The sequence below is a fragment of the Castanea sativa genome, chromosome 12, assembly GCF_040712315.1.
Source record: "Castanea sativa cultivar Marrone di Chiusa Pesio chromosome 12, ASM4071231v1".
NCBI classification, from domain to species: Eukaryota; Viridiplantae; Streptophyta; class Magnoliopsida; order Fagales; family Fagaceae; genus Castanea; species Castanea sativa.
The window spans coordinates 1,022,354-1,042,408 of NC_134024.1; the positions used below are offsets into that span (position 1 = coordinate 1,022,354).

At 34.8% G+C, this 20,055-nt stretch overlaps 1 pseudogene; it reads right to left on the reverse strand.

The window, feature by feature from the left end:
- Nucleotides 1–6,318: 6,318 nt before the first annotated feature.
- LOC142618515 (TMV resistance protein N-like) lies at nucleotides 6,319–19,504 on the reverse strand (annotated as a pseudogene).
- Between the last annotated feature and the right edge of the window lie 551 nt (nucleotides 19,505–20,055).

Genomic DNA, 20,055 nt, shown 5'->3' on the forward strand with positions numbered 1-20,055 from the left:
TAAGCCAACACCACTATTTCAGCCCCTATAGTCGAGCATTATGATTCCTCAAAACTAAAACATCAAAACGAGATAGAATTAAAAGCTTCATACCTTTTCTACATTAATTTTCCTCAAGTTTCCTTGCAGCCAAACAGAAAATAGTCACATACACAAAAAAATGTTTAGATGAATATTTGTATATATACACACACACACACACACTTTCAGGTGATCATCAGCCTCAACCCCTAAGACACCCAAAGACCATGTAGTGGTGGTAGTAGCACCAAAACCCATACTACTGGCAGTAGGATGATCATCTCTGCTGTCAGGCACTCCATGACCCATTTATTGGATCTTGGTTTTTGAATGACAAATAAGATGATGAGAGGTTTCTAATTCCAAATTGTCAAGAATCGTATCTGGATGCTCTAGTAGACTAAAAAAAGTGCATAGTTAACAAGTAAAACTAAATAAATAAAATAGAAGTTTGAGCTGAGTACATCAATAAAGATGATTGCGATCAGTAACAACACAATTATATTCAACTGATATAAGATAATCCATCAACTACAATTATTTTAAGGAAAGAGATCAATAATGCTAAACAAGAGCATACTTGCCCCCCTTACCCCCCCCAACAACACGCACAGGAGGACTTCTAGACAAAACTTCATTTTTAAAATCAAATTGTTTAAATGTAAACAAAATAATAATGACCTAAGTTCCTTACACTGGGAACCAGAAAAATAAAAAAGCCATCTCTACTAAAATGAGCCTAATTCAACTATTACAGGCCCAATTCTAGGGCAAACTCAGCACAAAACTCCAAAAATTAAAAGGAGAAATTTCCACAGCTTTCTAATCAACCAAGCAGGAAAAAAAATCAACAAAATTCATTACAACCTCTGAGTTCATCAACAATACAACTATAAAAAAAATTCAATTTTCAGATTTTGAAAGGGTTGATGTAGTGAGAGGGGGAAGAATCACATGACTGCTCTAAGAGAAGGAGACCTCTCTCCGAAAGAAAGGACTCAATTTTCTTCTTTCCATTTGATTTTGAATAATACTAATATAGTACAAATCAATTTCCATGAAGTGCAAATAGCAAAGAGAAAAAAACCATGCAATCAATTAGTTCCAAGAAAAGCCTCCAAGAAGTCACTAATTTTCAATTTCATCCCTGCATAAGTTTGGCAGATACCATATCTGACCATCTTGATTTCAGCTATTACTAGTGCTGCACATTATTGAGTTTCTGGTATATAGATAAGGTGGTAATAAAAGCATGACTCTGCAAGCAAGCCCATTTTAAACCTTGAACAAACCCAAGAAGGTTTAACAAAACCTGTAATTACATGCTGCATGGGCATGGTTTTAGCATTTAGGAGAAAGTTGACAAGAAAAAGATACAGTAATGTTTTCATCAGCTAACATTCCACACCATTCTTAATTAAACTAGATACAAGTCAGCTACTTTTACCTTGGGAAGATACATGTCCAAACTGACTGGAATGCAACCGCACATTATTAAAGTAGCTTCAATTGGAATACATCCTATGAAAAGCCTCTTTCCCCACTTAGCAGCTGAACTCATCAATGGCTTAACAGCACAGTCATCAGCAGAAGCAGAACCAACCACCATTTCCAGAGGCAAGTCCTCTTTACTTCTGCAAGATAATGGTCATTTCACTGGCATCTGCCCAGTTACATGAGCATGATCTGCAGGAGACGATCTGCCCAGTTACAATAAGGACATCCTTAATGAGAGTAAGCAGAACTATCGATGTCCTGTAAAATGGAGCACCAAACCAGAAAATGCAAAGATGCTTGGGAAATTGAATGTAGTCGTAGCATCTATGCGACAAAGTTTCTTTGGCTGCTTCATTTACTGAGGTATGTTCAATAAACCGCCAAAGAACCAAAACATTAAGAATATTAAGAACTGTGGTTTTACCAGCATTGAGTTTAGTATAAGTGTGGTTTCATTAAATGATGTGGGTAACAACTATTAGGGGAAAATTGGAGTTTTTCTTTATTTTTTTGCCATAAAAGCCACTAAATGAAAGCTTTTCTTTTGTTTATGGGTGGGGAGGTAGAATATGCCCCAAGTTTATATCCAAAAGATTAATAGAACTAAAGGAAAAAGGAAAAATCCATGAATTCATGTATCCCTAACTCTTGAATTACAAAATGAAAAGGGGATTGTTTTAGTCTTTAGAAATTAAAAAATAATAATAATAAAGAGATTTACTTATATAATTTTGGAAACATATGCTTTAAATGCTCTTAAAGTTAATGAGTCATATATAGCGAAAAATTTAAAAAATTAAATAATAAAAGAAAAAATAATACATTAGTACATTAAATGAGTGTTTTTTAAATTTCTTTTTAAATATGAAGGGCACATTAATTAAAATTCGCCCATAGTTTAAAATTCTTATTTGCATTTTTTTTAAATATGAAGGTTGCATAAGCATCGTAAGTGCACACCGCACCTGACCCAAAAGACAATCACGGGCTCAGGCCCAATGAGCCTTAAACAATAAAATTTGTAGAGTGTGGGCTCGAAACCTAGGTTTGAAGTACTGGGAGCTTAACAACAGGCTTTTGTAAGTAAATACAAGTGAAAAACAAATGATAATTGCAAAGGAATCTCCTCGGACTTGAGCCGAGGACTACTTCTTTATTATTTCTCTTTCTTCTTTCAAGATTACAATTTTTTTCCCCTCCTTCCCTTTGTCTCACCCCCCCCCTTTTATACTTCCTTCCCTGATACTTTTTGAATAGTGGCTAGAAGTTTCCCCCTCACTGTTCAGGGGTCACCTCCCCATTAATGCGGCCAGGGAGGTAGGTGCAGAGCCTTTAATGCAAAGGTGGCAGCCTTTGCTCTTGATATTTTCTTTAATACTGGTGCATCTAGAAGATTCAGGATGTCCCCCTTTAACCACCAGTCTTTCCAGGGTTGTGCCTCGATCTTCATAATGAAGTTTTGAGTTCTCTTGAATCTGTCCGAGGAAAAGCTCTCTCTCGGCCGTATCCTCGGACCTCGGCGTACGGGCCAACTCGTAGAGTTTAATTATGGAGGTGTCGGCCCTCCATGCTACAGTCCAAAGGCCCACATGCCCATTTGGGTCTTTTTACTCCTCACAAGTACAATAATGATTGATTTACAATTTAAATTGAAAAATAAATAAAAGATGCCTCTATCACCCCAAATGAATGTAGAATGAACTAATGTTAAGGCAAAATGACTAGAAGTTGTTTTTTTCAAAGAAAAGGTGACCAAAGGTAGGAGCTTATGGGAAATTCCTATGCTTTCTGAGTGTAACTGGAGATGGAGGGAAAATTAAGGACATGTTTTATCATTTATGGCATGACCACTAGCATCCGAATTCGTCATTACTGCAAGCTTACAGACTTATGCTAGATCAAAGAATCTATTTTGAATCACTAGAGATGTGTAAAGGTTCAAATATATCAACACATATATTTACTCTGTTGAGCTACTTCAATATTAGCAAATACAATTGTATTGCTAATTAGTAGTCAATAAAAACTTCTCTTCCAGTCCTAGATTGGTACCCAAAAAAAAAAAAAATTTACAAATGCATAAGAATTCTTTTATAGCTTAGTTGACCAACAACCAAGGATAGCCAAGCTCGGAGGGGATAATGCAGAAATACTATGTGGGTGTTCTGCAATGTTTTTGACAATGCAGAAAACTTTTTTTTTTTTGGTGCCTTAAGTTTCTACATATGTAGACAGATTGATAATTGATCATTGGAAAGCAGAGTTTCAAATGGGCTGTATAATATATATACAACCCTTGCAAGGAAGCGACTTCACACTTACGCTTCTAATATCTATCATATATATAGACAGAAAATCAGAGATGTCATAGCTCAAAATTCCGAAGATGAAAAACCCCATTTTTCCAAATTCACGAAGGAGTTGCCATCAGATTCGGACTTTGCCTCTTGGGCTATTATTAAAAAGTAACAATAATAAGTAGCATTATTATTGGAAAAGAAAAATCTAAGCTTTTATGGTGTAAATCCCATCCAGGTAGCAATGCTAGCAACTTGTGTGTCAAAGCAGCTCTCCACGTGTGCATGATATCTTTGAATCGCTGTTTCATGTTTTTCCATGCGCGCGCTCAATGATCTGTTGTTAGCTCAATCGATAACCGAACCGACTCGACGAAGCGTAGCGTCTGTTGAGTTTTGGAGATATATTCAATTGGGTTTTGAAGAATAACAAACAGAGGAAAATAAATTATAATTATAAATTAGGGAAGAAAGATAAAAGGATTTGATTGTTGTGGGTTTTCATTTTATTTTGAAAAAGGGGAAAAGAAATTCAGGAGCTCGATGTGATTGGAAAGTGTGTACAGAGTTTTTTTTTAAAGGTTTTTTTTTAATATAAAAATAATAATAATAAAATAAATAAATGGTTCAAGCCAATAGAACTGGTAAATGCCCATACCCATACCCGGTCTGACCCATATCTTCCGATCTGACCCGTTTATTAGGTGCATTTGAAGGGGTATGTATAAATGTTGAGCATTGCGTCTGTTTAGGATCCACTTATTTTATCAAATTAAAATTTTTTTATCGAGAGTACTATAGATAAAGATAAAAGCTTAATCGAAATAAGATAAGAAAACTCATGAATAATATCAAAAAATATAATAAGATCTATAAATAAGAAGAAAAATAAATTAAATAAGAAAATAGATTGAAAAAAATAATCTTTCTCAATCGTACACTTAGTTTTAGCGGTGCTAAAATGCTATATACCAAATGCAAAAGTAAGGCTCCTTTAACGGAGCTCTAAGTCTCTAACCAAAGATGATCGTACACCGTAGGTAAAAAATAAAAACTTTTTTATTCCTACGTTCACCCTGCTTTGATTATTTTACTGATTTCTTTTCTTTCTTTTTATCCTTATTTTTTCTCTTCCTTTTCCTTTATTTCTATTCGTCTGTCTCTCTCCTCACTTTTTCTCTCCATCTCCACTTTGGGTTTCTCTCTTCCTCCATTGTCGATCTGCACGAGCCCAGCCGACGCTCACCGACAGATATCCGACCCATCTTGCCCATTCTTCTCTTTGACCCATCTCGCCCTTTCCGACCCACGCACTATCGCCGACTCGATTCATCATCCTCCTCACCCATTTTCGAAGCCCAGCTCCGTTCATCCCCACCGAAGCTCTGTTAATTTATGTTTACAAAATGCATTAAACCTTGTAGTCTTTTCCTTTTTTTTTTTTTTTTTTTGTAAGTATGAAATTGCTTCAAATTTCCTATAAGGTTAGATTATGTTTTTTTTTTTTTTTTACTTAATTTAGCACTATAAAACTGCAGTGGCAGCTCTAGGAATTTGAATTTTTTTTTAGAGTGTTTACTAAGAAAATTAATCTATACAAAATTTAATAAAGCGATAACTTGAATATTTGCTCCAATTGTGAGTCAAGTCACAAAGGAGAGTAAAATTGTTATGACTGCAAAGCCAAAAAGAATATAATTGTTAACACCATTAAGGAGAGCTGACAACTACGATATTTTTCTTGTTACCATTTTTTAGAGAAACATGAAATTAGATATTATATTTATTAAATAAGTTGAATGAGCTACAAATTTGAATATTTAGCAATTTTTATATTTTTGTTTTATAGTAGGCTTTCTCGTGAATAATTAGATCACTTGCTGTTATTTGGTCTTATCTTGTTTTTGTTTGGTTTATGTTTGTTGTTATTTAGACTAATATTTATTGTTGTTATTTAAGTTTTTTTTTTATAAAAATTTTATTAAAGGGATTAAGGATTATGTTTAGGGGACAAAATTAATTTTAGAGTAATGCTACGTCTACAATATTTTTACAATAACTATTTTTACAATAAATCTTATGCAAAAAATTGTTACTGGTAGATAAAAAAATAATATCAGTATTGAGCTTAAATTAGAATTAGTAACAACTTATCACATTAAATTTGTTGTAAAATTATTGTGAAAATATTGTAAATGTTGCATTATTCTTATTTTTGTTGAGCCTAACTTTTGGTAATTATATATGCAAGCAAGTCAGGGTGGTCATTGCACGTAGAGCCGCAAGTGCTACAAAGGTTCGTGAAATCATATCACCTCTGATTAGAATGAATCTCTCGTTATCCTTTGTTTAAAAAAGAAATAATAAAGGAAATAGCCAATCAAAGAACAGCTAAAACTTATAACGCCAGTAAACTGTTCTAAAGAAGTTTAAAACTCTTTTCTTACCAATTTCTTACGACTTTCTCCTTATAAAGCAATCAATGCGGTAAGAGGGTCGGAAATATATGTTCAAGATAGATTTATACAACTCTTTCATGTGATTACATTATATAGCATGCATTTCACAACAAACAAGAGAAAATTACAAACTGCAGTACAATACATTTATCTTGTTCCATTACAACATATTAAAATTATATTTGTAACGATTACAGGGATCGAAGTATAAGTTCATAATCAATGAAATTACTATCCTTGTGTCCCATGAATCCAGTGACAGTCCTTGCCAGCAACACCAATAACTACGTCTTCAGTGTTCAGTCCTCCCTATTGGAAACCAACAGAAAGAAATAACACAAGTCAGTAGACAAAAGTGGGTCTAGATATGGACTCACATCTAATTACATCATATTTAGATCGATAAATTCAAATGCATGCATATGGACTTAGCTAGAATCACTCTTCTTGTTAAATAAAATAACATATATATGAAACCAAACAATGAAAATGAAGATCAAGATATAAGAATCAATTTTTTGGGGAACTAAGAAACACTTTGCTGGGTGGCTGCAATTGCTAACCTTAGTGCTTTATAGCATACAGGTATACTGATCTAACATCTTCATACTCCCTAATAAAAGTCATTAAGCTGATTGAGCAGTAATTTAGCAGATTCCTATGGAGTGGAATAACTCATTTACTGAGTTGCTTGAAATTCAATGCGTGACAGAGTGCTGGAGGTTTGGGGCTCAAGAGAGTTGAGGATGAGGCATATATGGAATCTTTTTGCTCTAGTTGGCTCAATTTGAGTGTGGTAATTAAAATTTCTCTAAAATGCTCTTGGGGATGGAGAAAACTACTCATTGGTGGCATCCTGATGATATTCTTTACACCAGCCACCAGCTCTGGTTACAGAGTAGTATATGATGCTGCAAGTAGTCCTAAGGCAAAAGTTTCAAGCGTATTGAAGGAAAAAAACCTGTCTGGAAGCCACTTTGGTTAATTCTCTGGTTTCTATACAGTACAAACTTCTGCTAATTGTTGATTGATAGGAAAGTTAAATTGAGAAAATATGTAAATTTGGTATAAATTTCTGTTAATTGTTCAAGTATCCATCCTCAGAATTTTTGAAAAAAAAAATAAGAAGAAGGAAAAGAAAGAAAGGGGCCGTGTTAATGCAAGTTGAAGTTACCCATGGAAAGGTTTTTATAATCAAATCACAAGGAAACAGGATATATATTAGCTATTTTAAATAGATCTATTGCAGAAGATTGGGGGGGGGGGGGGGGGGGGGTTGGATTACATACCCGTAACTTAGACATGGAGAGCCCAAAAGTAATGAGCCCAAAAGTAATGAAGCCCAAAAGATTGAGTTGCTTTGTTTCAGATTTTGCTGCAAAATAATGAAAACCAGCTTCAAAATGTTAGCAAACAAACAAGGATGAAAAATAAGAGATGCCTTTCATATGCTTTCCATTACACAGCTCAATAAATTTATTTAACTCATAATGCTGAAACAATGATTACAGAAAAGCTTAACACAAAAAGTATTGCAAAATTATAAAAAGCAAAAATAGTATTAAATCAAAATCATTCAAAGAATAATCATGGCTTGAAAACTTCAACCGAGAAATAGTGTGCATTGTAAAAGACCTTAAGATTAAACAAACCAAACAAAGCCATATAGGCCAACCGAAAATTCATTTGAATTTTTGAAAATTTATAATAACAGTTCCTTACAAAGTTTCATTCATAGTGCACATAATATGAAATGCTCAGCCTAACATGCATAAATATGATTCAGAAAAATCACTGTGAAATACACACATACAACACACACACACACACACATATATATATGGTATGCACCACTATTATTCAGAAGAATGAATATGATAAACTTACAACTACACACATACATACATACATACAAAGATTCTGAATAAATAATATTATGCTGTGCACTACAAGTATTCAAAACATACACATAAATTCATACATAAATACATTCTGATTAATAATATGCACTACTACCATTGAGAAAAACACCATAAGAAACATGCATATACATAGATTACATACATGATACATACCAGAATTGAGATCAATTTTCAAGGTTTGAATGGTGGTACCCTTTCTACATTAATTTTCCTCAAGTTTCCTTGCAGCCAAACAGAGAAAATATATATATACACACACACACACACACTTTCTGGTGATCTTTGTGGGATCTTTTTCGGTCTTTTGAGTTTCTGAAACCAGTTCCACTTCATCATCAACCTCAACCCCAGAGACACCCAAAGACCGCGTAGTGGTGGTAGTAGCACCAAACCCTATACTACTGGCAGTAGGACAATCATCTCTGCTGTCCAGCATTGCATGACCCATTTATCTGATCTTGGTTTCTGAATGACAAATAAGATGATGAGAAGTTTTTAATTCCAAATTGTCAAGAATTGTATCTGGATGCTGTATTAGACTGGAAAAGTGTATAGATAACAAGTAAAACTAAATAGAATAAGATAAAAGTTTGAGATGAGTACATCAATAAAGATGATTCTGATCAGTAATAACACAATTAAAGATACTCAATTGATAGAAGATAATCCATCAACTACAAACACACAATCGGGAGGACTTCTAGACAAAACTTCATTTTTAAAATCAAATTGTTTAAATGAAAACAAAATAATAATGACCTAAGTTTCTTATATTGGGACCCAGAAAAACAAAAACCCTCTCTATTAAAGGAGCCTAATTCAACTATTACAGGCCCAATTCTAGGGCAAACTCAGCACAAAATCCAAAAATTAAAAGGTGAAATTTCCACAGCTTTCTAATCAACCAAACAGAAAAGAAATAATAATTAAAAAAAATCAACAAAATTCGTTACAACCTCAGAGTTCATCAACAATACAACTAAAAAAAAGACTCAAAATTTTCAGATTTTGAAAGGGTTTATGTATAGAGGGACAAAAAAAAGGACCACATGACTGCTCTAAGAGAAGGTGACCTCTCTGGGAAAAAAAGCCCAAATTTTCTTCTTTCCATTTGATTTTCTGACACTGGAATTACATGCATCTATTACACTCTGCAATGGGAAATTGTACTACAAATACTATAAACAGAAGGCAACAATAGTGCCGGTTTTACCCTACCACATAATTGAACAAAAATGTTTAGTACATAGCATAATTATTGATTAAGAAAATGAAATTAAAGACCCAGATGAATGCTAAGATAATTGTTTAAACTCTCAACTATTGCCACACACACCCCAGTTGCACCAGATGCGACAACTTGTCCTTACCATCAAATTTGAATAACTTCTTCATATCCCAGTATGAAGCAACTAGCAGAAATAAGAATCACAAACTACTGAACTAAAAGGGCCTTTGTCACAGATTAAAAAGAAAAAAGAAATGCAGCATATACCAATGTATTTATTTTAAAAAAGAAATATACAGCTACGTACAAGATTTGTAAGAGGGAGCAAAAGATGGTGACTTACAAAAAAATCAGAGAGAAAAAGTTGATCAGCTGTGCAGATTTCTCAAAGCTACCAGTTTTCATTGGAATTCCTCTTCCCCGCAATCAGAGTCACCTTGCCTTTGTGCACATAAACTCCCAATCCAATTTCCCAAACACAGAATGAGTCTTTGGATTAGATTAGGAGCTGTACACTCTTTGGATTAGATTACCACTGTATGGTATTATACAAATCCATTTGAACAAAAACCAGAATACAAAACGGTTAAAGACTAAAGCTCCACTTCCTGCACTTTCATACTTTATGAATTCAATTCGACAGTGTTGTTTTGTCACTGGATCCTGAAATGCAAGCAACTTCAAATTTCAACATTTGAATGTAAAAATAGTGAGAATGTAGTACAATGTCGAATATACACGCAAGAACCTCCAACAAAATAACGAATTAGATTAAAACTAACTAATCATTATTATAAATCAGTGTAAGTACTTATTAGACCTGAAAAGGAAATGTCAGAAACACCAATAACACTCAACTTTGTTAACTTGGCCAGGCCAAGTTTCTCAAAATCAAAAGACAGAAATGAAAATGTTAAGATAAAAAGAAAATATTTCAAATTACAATTAAAGTTAAGAGGATTAGGATACCATATACCTTAGGTATGTAAGCATCTATAAGTGGACTATAGTTCATAAAGTAACTGCAACAAATATTAACAATCCATCCAATTTTCATTATTTTACAATCCTACAGAATTAATTAGTGATGCATGCGGCCCTTGAAGCATTTAGGTCTGCTAGATATTACTAATTGCACCAAGAGGTCGTAAATGTGATCAAGAATTTAATACCTGTGAAAATCATCATCTGTGACACTTGGAGGTATTCTAGAAACAAAAACTTGAGCACCACCCTTGGAAGTTAATACCATTTTTTCCTGTTGAAAACAGTGAGTAAATGTTCTTTAAAGACAAGCGAAGAAGGGAGCTTTTTCTCAAGAACATATTGTAAAATTCAATTTCAAGAGTTTATATAATAACAGCAAGGCAAAAGCCAACGTCTACCCCATGGTGTAAATAAGCATTACTGCTTTAACATATCATCATACGAGCCAAACTGCTATGACTGTATAACGGAAAAACCAAATCAAATATTTCTTCACCATTTTTTTTTTTTTGGTAAGTAAAAAATTCATTGATTCAAAAAGAGGTGCTACCCTAGTAAAGGGACTGCATACATAGAGTATAACATAGAACAGAAAAAGAAAGAAAATTAGGAAAGTGAAAAATCAAAACTGATAGAATACAAAACTGGTGAAAGCTCAAGGAATCCAGAAATTCTAGGAACCCTGCAGCAACAGAGAATGAAGAAAACGGTGAAGACCAGTCATATAAGGAAAAACTTCAAAATGATGTTGGTAAAGGCTATACGCTGAAAATTGGAGTTTTTCTTGATAATTCTATGAATAGGTCTAACAATAAACAACCAACAAACTATGTTGTGATAACTCGGTTTTCCATGAGATAAAGAAACATATCAATGCAGATGGTCATGACTTAGTACAGGTTTTCAGCATAGAAAGTTAGAAACATACTGATCTTATACTCTTGGGCTTAATAGATTTACATTTCAAGCAGGCCATCGTAGATTCAATCTGTCCAATCTATTTTAAAAAGTAGGTGGGTTTTATGGCCAAGAGTAGTGGGCTCACTACTGAGATGTTCTAGGGGGATTAGATACCTTCAAAGGTGGAACTATTTTTGTCTTTGTGCTGTTTTCCTCACCTTTTATGATGTATTTTCCTTTGTTTCTTATTGTATCGAAAATGGAGGTCTACTTGAGGCTAGTTTTTCTTTAGCACTGTATCTTCTATACTCTCTTTTAAATAAACTGTGTCATAGACTTGGTATAATGTACAATTAAAAAATAAATAAAGTTCTTTGGTAAGAGGCACCTTATTGACAAATTGGTCATGACTGATATCTATGAGCCAGCTTCAAAAGCATGGACGAAGAATTTTATAAGTTAACATGGGCTATACAGTTTGTTCCACAAAAAGTCCTATGTTTGAAAGAAAATCAAGAGCTCCTCACAATATAAAAACAAAATAGTGAAAGTGAAGACATTATGCACTACTTCATTGTGTCGATATAAGTCTTAACACTTAATCAGAAGGATCAAGCGGCATAATTTACAATTATTTGAAGTTCAACAAATTTCCAAAGCAGAAATAGTTTTTGTCTACCACCTGCCAAAGATTTTTTACCTCTTTTTCTTCTTGTGGCTACTAAACATAAGTTAAAGATGGAAGTAAAAAGAGTTGGGAGTACGAAAAGAGGCCAATCAAGTTTAAACACGCATGCATTGATTTAGATGCAAAGATAATTTAGTACAAAACTATGGTCATAGGTTCTTTACTCTTCCGTAAATCAAACAGCTGGATACTTAAGGCTGTAACTTGGGCTCTTACATTGAGCTATGGGCAGCTATATCTGGGCAAGCTTTGTTGCATTCAGAATACAAGTCTGATATATTATTTTCATGGTATTAATGGATGTCAATAGACAAGCAACAAACAAAAGGACGAAACTTAAATAAATACTAGTTATCTCATTTTGCTGACTGAGGAGGCAATGCGGCTATAAGATCCATCTCTAAATAATGACATGCTCAATCATCCAAATATACAGCCAGTCGATTTGCTGTCTTTTTTTTCCCTTTATAAAATTAAATCACAAGACAATGGGGTAAAACCAAAGATTTGGAACACAATACAGGAGGTACCTTCAAGAGGGAGATTGATGACATCCTGATGATACTCTTAACATCACCAGGTACTCTTAATAAGTAGTATATGATGTTGCAAGTAGTCTTAAGGAAAAATTTTCCAGTGTATTGGTGGAATCCTGATGATATTTTTAACATGAGGTATGGTTCCAGAGCAGTATATGAAGTTGCAAGTAGTCTTAAGGAAAAGTTTCAAGCATATAGCAGGAAAAAAGCTATGTCTAGAAGCCACTTAAGTCTAATCCTCTGGTTTCTATACAACGAACTTCCTCCCGTGGATATTGGAGAAGTAGATAGACCTATTTGGGTTCCTGCTAAGGGCGAACATTTATACCAGCTAAGAAACCTGGAATCCAATTAAATTGAGGTTTTCTGAGGTTAATTAGTGGAAAAACTCTGGTTTTTTACTGCCTTTTGCTAGACATGATTCATCACTTGGTTTGCTATGCTTAACAAATTATCCACTTTCCATGAATTGTTATAGTGGGGTACAAGGGGATATTCTAGTGCATTTTGCAGGAGTTGCATAAAATCCAAACCATTTATTTTTTAAATGCAGTTTGTCAAAACAATTGTGTAGGGAAGTTATTTACAGATGCGTATATACTCTCCTCAAACAAATTGGAATAAGGTTATTGGATGGGGGGTGAAATGTTTAAGAGGTAAAAGCCTGAAAGCTTCCACATGTATTTTTGGGTGTGTGTACCATTTATGGAGTCCAAGAAAAGAAAATTCATGGATGGAATATTTAAAGTGAGGAGCAGTTGTTGAAGAAATGGAAATTGGTGTAAGGATGGAAGTTAGAGGGAATTTCAAATACTCTAGAATGAAGAGATATTTGTGTAATAGCTGGAATATTCCATTATTTGTTTTCCAAGTGAAGCCAGGGAGTCCTATGTAGTAGTGCTACTGTGTGATTGTATATGATGTCCTTGTAAAAGTCAACATGTCATTAGGAAAAGTTAGAAAGTGTTTCTTTAGTTTGACAAAAGTTTTGTTCCGCTTCAAATTTGTCTGTATCATGTCTATTCGTTTTGTTGTTACTACAGCAATGCTGTGTGTGGCTCTGAACCGAGTGTTCTCTTAACTATATATTTTCATTTATTAAAAAAAAAAAAGTAAATATAAAAAATAAAAATAAAAACCCGGTCCAAGATTTTGTAGGTATGCAACTTTGGAAAATTTGATTGACAGGAAAATTAAATAAAGGAAAATACCTAATCAATAACTTACATGAGGTTTCCCATGGGAATGTTACAAGTCTTACATCTAATCAAATCACAAAGAAAAGAGGAAATAAATGTGCTACTTTTATAAATCTATGACAGAAGACTATGGGGTGGATGACATACCATGAACTTAGATATGAAGAGCTCCAAAGTAATGAAGGCAACAGTGCAAGAAGAGGAGAGGTTATTCTACAACTTGTTTTCCCTTGTCTTTAAGCATGGAATCAATAGAAGTTCTGAGCTTTTGGGTTGAACTTCCACATGACAGCTTCAAATTCTACTGGGTATTGCTTTACCATTACAATTTTGCTTATTTGTTTCTCTATTATCAATCATCAGTACACAAATGTGACCCAAATTATCAGATAAAGAACCCATGAAGTGACTAAGCCCATACTTCTGCACTATCAAGCTTGTGCAACTGCTAGCAATTGAAGCTTTAATGCAATTGTATTGATTCAACTACTTTGGAAGTGACCCCACGCAATATGTAGGACAGCCACATCAATGCACCTAGATGGAACAACATGAGATCCAAACAACAAATAAGACGATGAGAAGTTTCTAATTCCAAATCCAAATATGTAGCCATCTATTGCTAATATTCCAAATCCAAAGAAATAAATCAATATTATAGCTTTACTCTATTAACTCAACAGAGTTCACTTGTCATATAGAGATGCACATCAGTTGTTCTAGCCATGATTTTTTCCTTAAATCAAATTGTTAAAATGAAAACAGGAAATAATGATATTTTGAAAGTTCTTTATATTGGGATCCATAAAAAGAAGTCAGAACTCAGGAACCTAATTCAACTGTTTTAGACCTAATTCAAGGAAAAACTCACCACAAAATACAAATACCAAAAAGAAAAATTTCCATAGCTTTCCAATCAACCAAACAATGGGTGGTGTGGTGTGATAAAATAGTTGCATTAGTTCTATTGTACACAACAAGAAAGCTTTGCAAATAGTTTTATCTACTTTGCTGCAATTTAACTTCACTTGGAAATAGGGGCCCAAATTTTCTTCATTCCATTTGATTTTTCAACACTTGAGTACCATGCATCTATTGCATTCTCCTATGGAAAGTTGTAAATACAATAAAAAGAGAGCAATAACAGAGAGTTCTGAATATACCATCCAACACAATTGAACAAAAATGACTACCATACAATCAGTTCCACATGCTTTTTCGTCGCCAGCCAGCAACGTGACAGTTTCTCCTTTTCAACAAAGTCCAAATAAATACTTCTTCGTATCCAGTATGAGGTAGCTGGCAAAAATGAGAAAACAAATTACCAAACTAAAACGAACCTTGTCATAGAATAAAAAGAAAAGAAATTCAACGAATTTTAAAAAAGAAGAAAAGAAATATACTGCTACCAACAAGCTCCGTAAGAGGGAGAAAAGATATTGACTTACAAAAAGTCAAAGACAAGAAAGTTGATCAGCCAATTTCATCAAAGCTACCAATTTCAGTGGGATTTCTCGTCCTCGCAATCAGAGTCACCTTGTTCTTGTGTACTTGAATTCCCAAGCCAATTTCCCAAACGTGGAATTAATCTTTCAATCAGATTAGGGAGTCTTATTCTCTTTGGGTGTGGTTCGTCTACATCATTAGAGGTAGCTTCTCCACTAGGTCCAGCCCCTTCCTCAGAGTCATCACGGCTTCGCTTAATTTTGGTTTCTTTTTCTGGATCCTCAAAACCATCCTCATCGTAAGGAGTGATGATGCAGCTGCTAGGCCCAGCCTTAGTTTGGTTTATTGGGTCTTCAATGTCTCGCTCGAATACAAGATGGGCCCCGCATTTTGTAACCTCCAAGCCCGGACCGGAGGTTCCAAATTTAACTTCAACTGGCTGAATCCGTTAGCGTCGACTTTATTCAGTACTCCTTTAAAGCCCGCAAGGTATCTAGAGGGAACATATTTCAGCCAAAGCTGATACGATTCAGTCTTACCAAAACGGTTGAAAAAAATACTGGCCACTGCTGCAGATCCATTAAAGCGACATGAAAGAACTACAACATCACACTTGCGGATTACAAAAACAATGCACACAGCGATTCCCATCAATTTGTTACCTAATAAATCTGAGGGCCCTTGCAGATTCACTGAAGCCCCCACATTTTGGTGGCTAAACCATTTCGGAATTTCACTCCCAGGAATTATGACATGGTAACTATTTCTTGGACCCTAAAACATACAATTCATGATGCTTAGAACTTCACATGAGAGAGAGAGAGGGAGAGAGGGAGAGAGACAGAGACAGACCTGGGTATTAATGATATAATGTCTTAGCATTGTTGAAAATAGGTCACCGTATCCTTGATTCTTGATCAATTTGTCGCAATTGAGAAGATGAAAAGATGGCAGAAAATCGGATTCTGGTCTTAATGATAATGTTTCCAACGAGGTACACTTTGTTGCATTAATATACTCAATACTTAATGGAAGCTTGGGCAACATTTGAAGATGAGTGCAACCACTCATACAAAGCCATCTCAGCTTAGATAGTTGAATGATACTTTCAGGAAGGCAAACAAAATTATTTTCCATTAGATTTAAACGTTCTAAAGATGACAAGCACCCAAGAACATTAGGAATTGTCTGAATATTGCAATAACTTAGATCAAGTTTGGTCAAAGAGCATAAGCCTGTTAAGGAACACTCTAGCATGCCCATGGGATCTGGACTTCTTCTAGGTTGCATTAAAGGAAACCTCATGAGCTTATTAGATGATGGCCCCACGCATCCAGAGAGAGATAGTACTTTGAAATTTTTTAAGTGAACAAAGGATGAAGGTAGGCTCGTTATGGCAGTCCCACTCAAGTCTAACTCCTCCAAACCTTCAATTTTCCCCAAATTTTTTGGCAATTCATCAAGTTTTGAGCAGCCAGATAAATTGAGAGTTTTTAGAGACATCAATCTACAAATTGCAATAGGGAGGCTTTTGAGACGTTTACAACCATTCAAATCTAATCGAATAAGCCTTTTGAGATCTCCAAGAGATGCATGTATGTTATCCAGTCTTGTACAACGTTGGAGAATCAACTGCTTAAGATTTGGGGCTCCACTAAGGTTCGGGATCTCAATCAAGTTTTGAGAGTCACTGAGGTCAATGAGTTTTAACTCATTTAGCATCTATTATGAACCAAGAAATAATTAGACAAACTCATGCCTTAATGAAAATGAAGGAAATACAAATCAAGCATATATGAAAATCTTACCATAATTCCTTTCCATAGTTGTTTGATGTCACTACAATGCATTCTCGCTCAATAAGTTTGTTTGGTTGGAAACTAGTTGGCAGTGGATTTTAAAGGATATCCATACCAATCTATTACACGTAACTCATTAGAAAGATAATTGAGGCCTTGTGGAAGTTGAATAGGACCTCTAATGAGGTCTTGTGAAGGTTGCACATAACCAATTTTAAGAAATCTCAAATTTGTCATCTTTGAGAAGGCTTCAACACTCAAGTGTTCCTTCGCTTTAATAGGCATGTTTAGCATTATGCCTTTAACCACCTCTCGTTCCCTAGTAACCAAAAATAATGAAATTAGAAAAAATTTAGAAGAATTTGAAAGAACATATATACCTTTCTAAATTCAAGTTTAAACTTGTCAACTTACAGCATTACTTGTCAATACATGCAGGACATCCTCATAACTCCATAACCTACTACGTCTACTAGGCTCTTCAGGGAATTCACGACGAACAATTTCTTGACCCATTTCTTGTAGCAAATCATGCATCCACAAAGTTCCATATTCTTTAATGGTTATGAGAGATCTATCTACAAGAAAACCAATATTGTAGGTTGGACAGAAACCAAAGCTTTGAAGTATATCTATTATGCCATCCTTGTACGCTCCTTTAAAAAAACATGCAATATCCAAAAATAAGTCTTTTTGCATTTTTGTTAGCCCATCAAAACTTATTTTAAGAATATTAAAAATTTTGTTATCGTGTTCCTTTTTTAGTTTTTCAAGGGCACCTTCCCATTCATCTATTCTTTTTCCAAATAACAAAGAACCTAAAACATCAAAAGCTAAGCGAAGGCCGATTGCTTACTTCACAAAATGCTTAGACAAATTCACATAATTTTCTTCAGATGAGGTTTCTTGAAAGCCTTCCAACTAAAAAGTTTCAAAGCTTCGTCATCGTTCAACTCTTTAGCTTCATATATATGTTTCATTCCATGCCTTCTCAACAAATGTCTATCTCTACTAGTTACAATGATTATACTCCCTACACCAAACCAATCATCTTTCCCAGCCTAATGCTTTTAGCCGTTCTTCTTCATTCACATCATCAAGAACAATAAGAACCTTCTTATAGCGGAGTCGCTTCCTTATAACATTGATTCCCTAATAAAAATTCGATATATTATTTTGGGTAATCAAGAGGATAGTAGAAAGAAGTCAAGCTTCGTAAAGAAACTAGACGTTGATTTTCAGATTCTTCTCTAATATTATCAATAAAGCTACTACCTTCAAAGTCATGAAAAATTTTATTATAAATTTCTCGAGCAAGAGTTGTTTTGCCAACTCCACCTATACCACAAATCCCAATAAAACGGACACAATCTAACCTTTCACCCAAACATAAATCCAGCATTTCCTGCACACGAGATTCCATTCCAACAAGGTGCTCGGAAACACTTGGGACTTCACGATCCAACTCTTTATTTATCCTCTGAATGATTTCATCGATAACTGTTGATTCAGGCCTGCAAAACATATATCAAAACATTAATTTTGATGCAGAGCTAGATACATTAATTTAGGGATAAAACATTCATCAAAAGTAAAATCTTAGCTTTGTTCAGTAGCAAAAGGGGAACTCATATGTGGTACAAATTATGCATACAATGTTTTTCAACTTAAGTAAAATTCAAGCTTATAACTTTTTTTCCTAGGTTTGTAATATACAGGAGACAATGAAAGTTGTCATGTGGCCAAATAAAGAAAGTAGCGAAAAATAGTAAAAGAACAAAAAACAAAAACAAATTCCTACTCATCCCGTAAATCCCATCCAGAGATACAAGCAACTTCCGTCACAGCATCTTTCCAAGTTTGCACATTCTCAGTGTTATCAATGAGATGTTTTGCAAAGGCATCCTCAAAAGTCCCCCTCAGTTTGCGCACATCACTAGGGTCCACATCATGGAAAACAGGCAGAACTATCAGCTTCTTCTTGCCCATGCACTCGTAGACCTTTGCTAGTTCAGTCAAGCACCAACTCGATGAAGCATATTCTCTAGAGAAAATAACGACAGCATTCTTTGATTCTTCTATTGCTTTCAAGAGTTCTGGTTTAATGAATGCTCCTCGCTCGAGACTTTCATCGTCCCTAAATGTGGTTATGCCATTCCGTTCCAATGCTTTGTATAGATGGCTTTGTAAAATTTTTGCGGGTGTCGAAGCCTCTGAAACTGAGAAAGACATCATATTCGTATGTCCATCTAGGCGTAGAAGTAGAAGAAGAAGGAAAAGATGAGGAGGAGGCGTTTTCAGTGCCCATCAATTTGCGATCGGAAAAATACTAAAGATATGTATTAAGAAAATTATTCAACTAGTAAGAATTAACACATGAAAGGAAAATAAATTGGGGAAGAAGAAAGCAGAGCACTGGATGGAGTGTTTGTAAGTGACAGACAGAGCACTGGTGCCGTCTACTTGCAATTACGTGCTCACAGATAGGAGAAAATTTCTGTCGGAGATCGGAGATCAAAGCTCACAGATCGGAGCTCTCTCTATTTGACGTTGACCACAGTGGATCGGAGTACGTTGGCACAGTTGATTTGGGTTGTCTGTGAAGGAGTAGAACCGGGTTGATAGGAAGAGAGAGAGAGAGAGAGGAAGAAAATTCAGTGCGAAGAGAGGACGAGAGAGATAAAAAAGAATTAAGCAAAGCAGAAAAGAGAGACACGGGAAATTTCCCATGTGAGTCAAAGCAGCGTACATGTAAATATAGTGCGTGTCACCAAGGAAACATCGTAGCAATGAAGTAAGAAAAAGACTAGGGCCCGTTTAGCATGGCAACCCTTTTTGCTTGAGAAATAATATTACACTTATTTTCTTACACTTTCTCACCATATATTTTCATACAACAGAATTCATACATATTTTTAAACAACAGAACACGAAGAAGTCCAAATTTATTAGAATAAAATTCCTCGTGTAAAGTAATGGTGGCTCGTTGCTGAAGTTAGGTAAGAAACTAACGCAGCCTCATCTTCCAGGTATCTTCCTACTCCAACAACTACTTAAATAAAACATAATATAA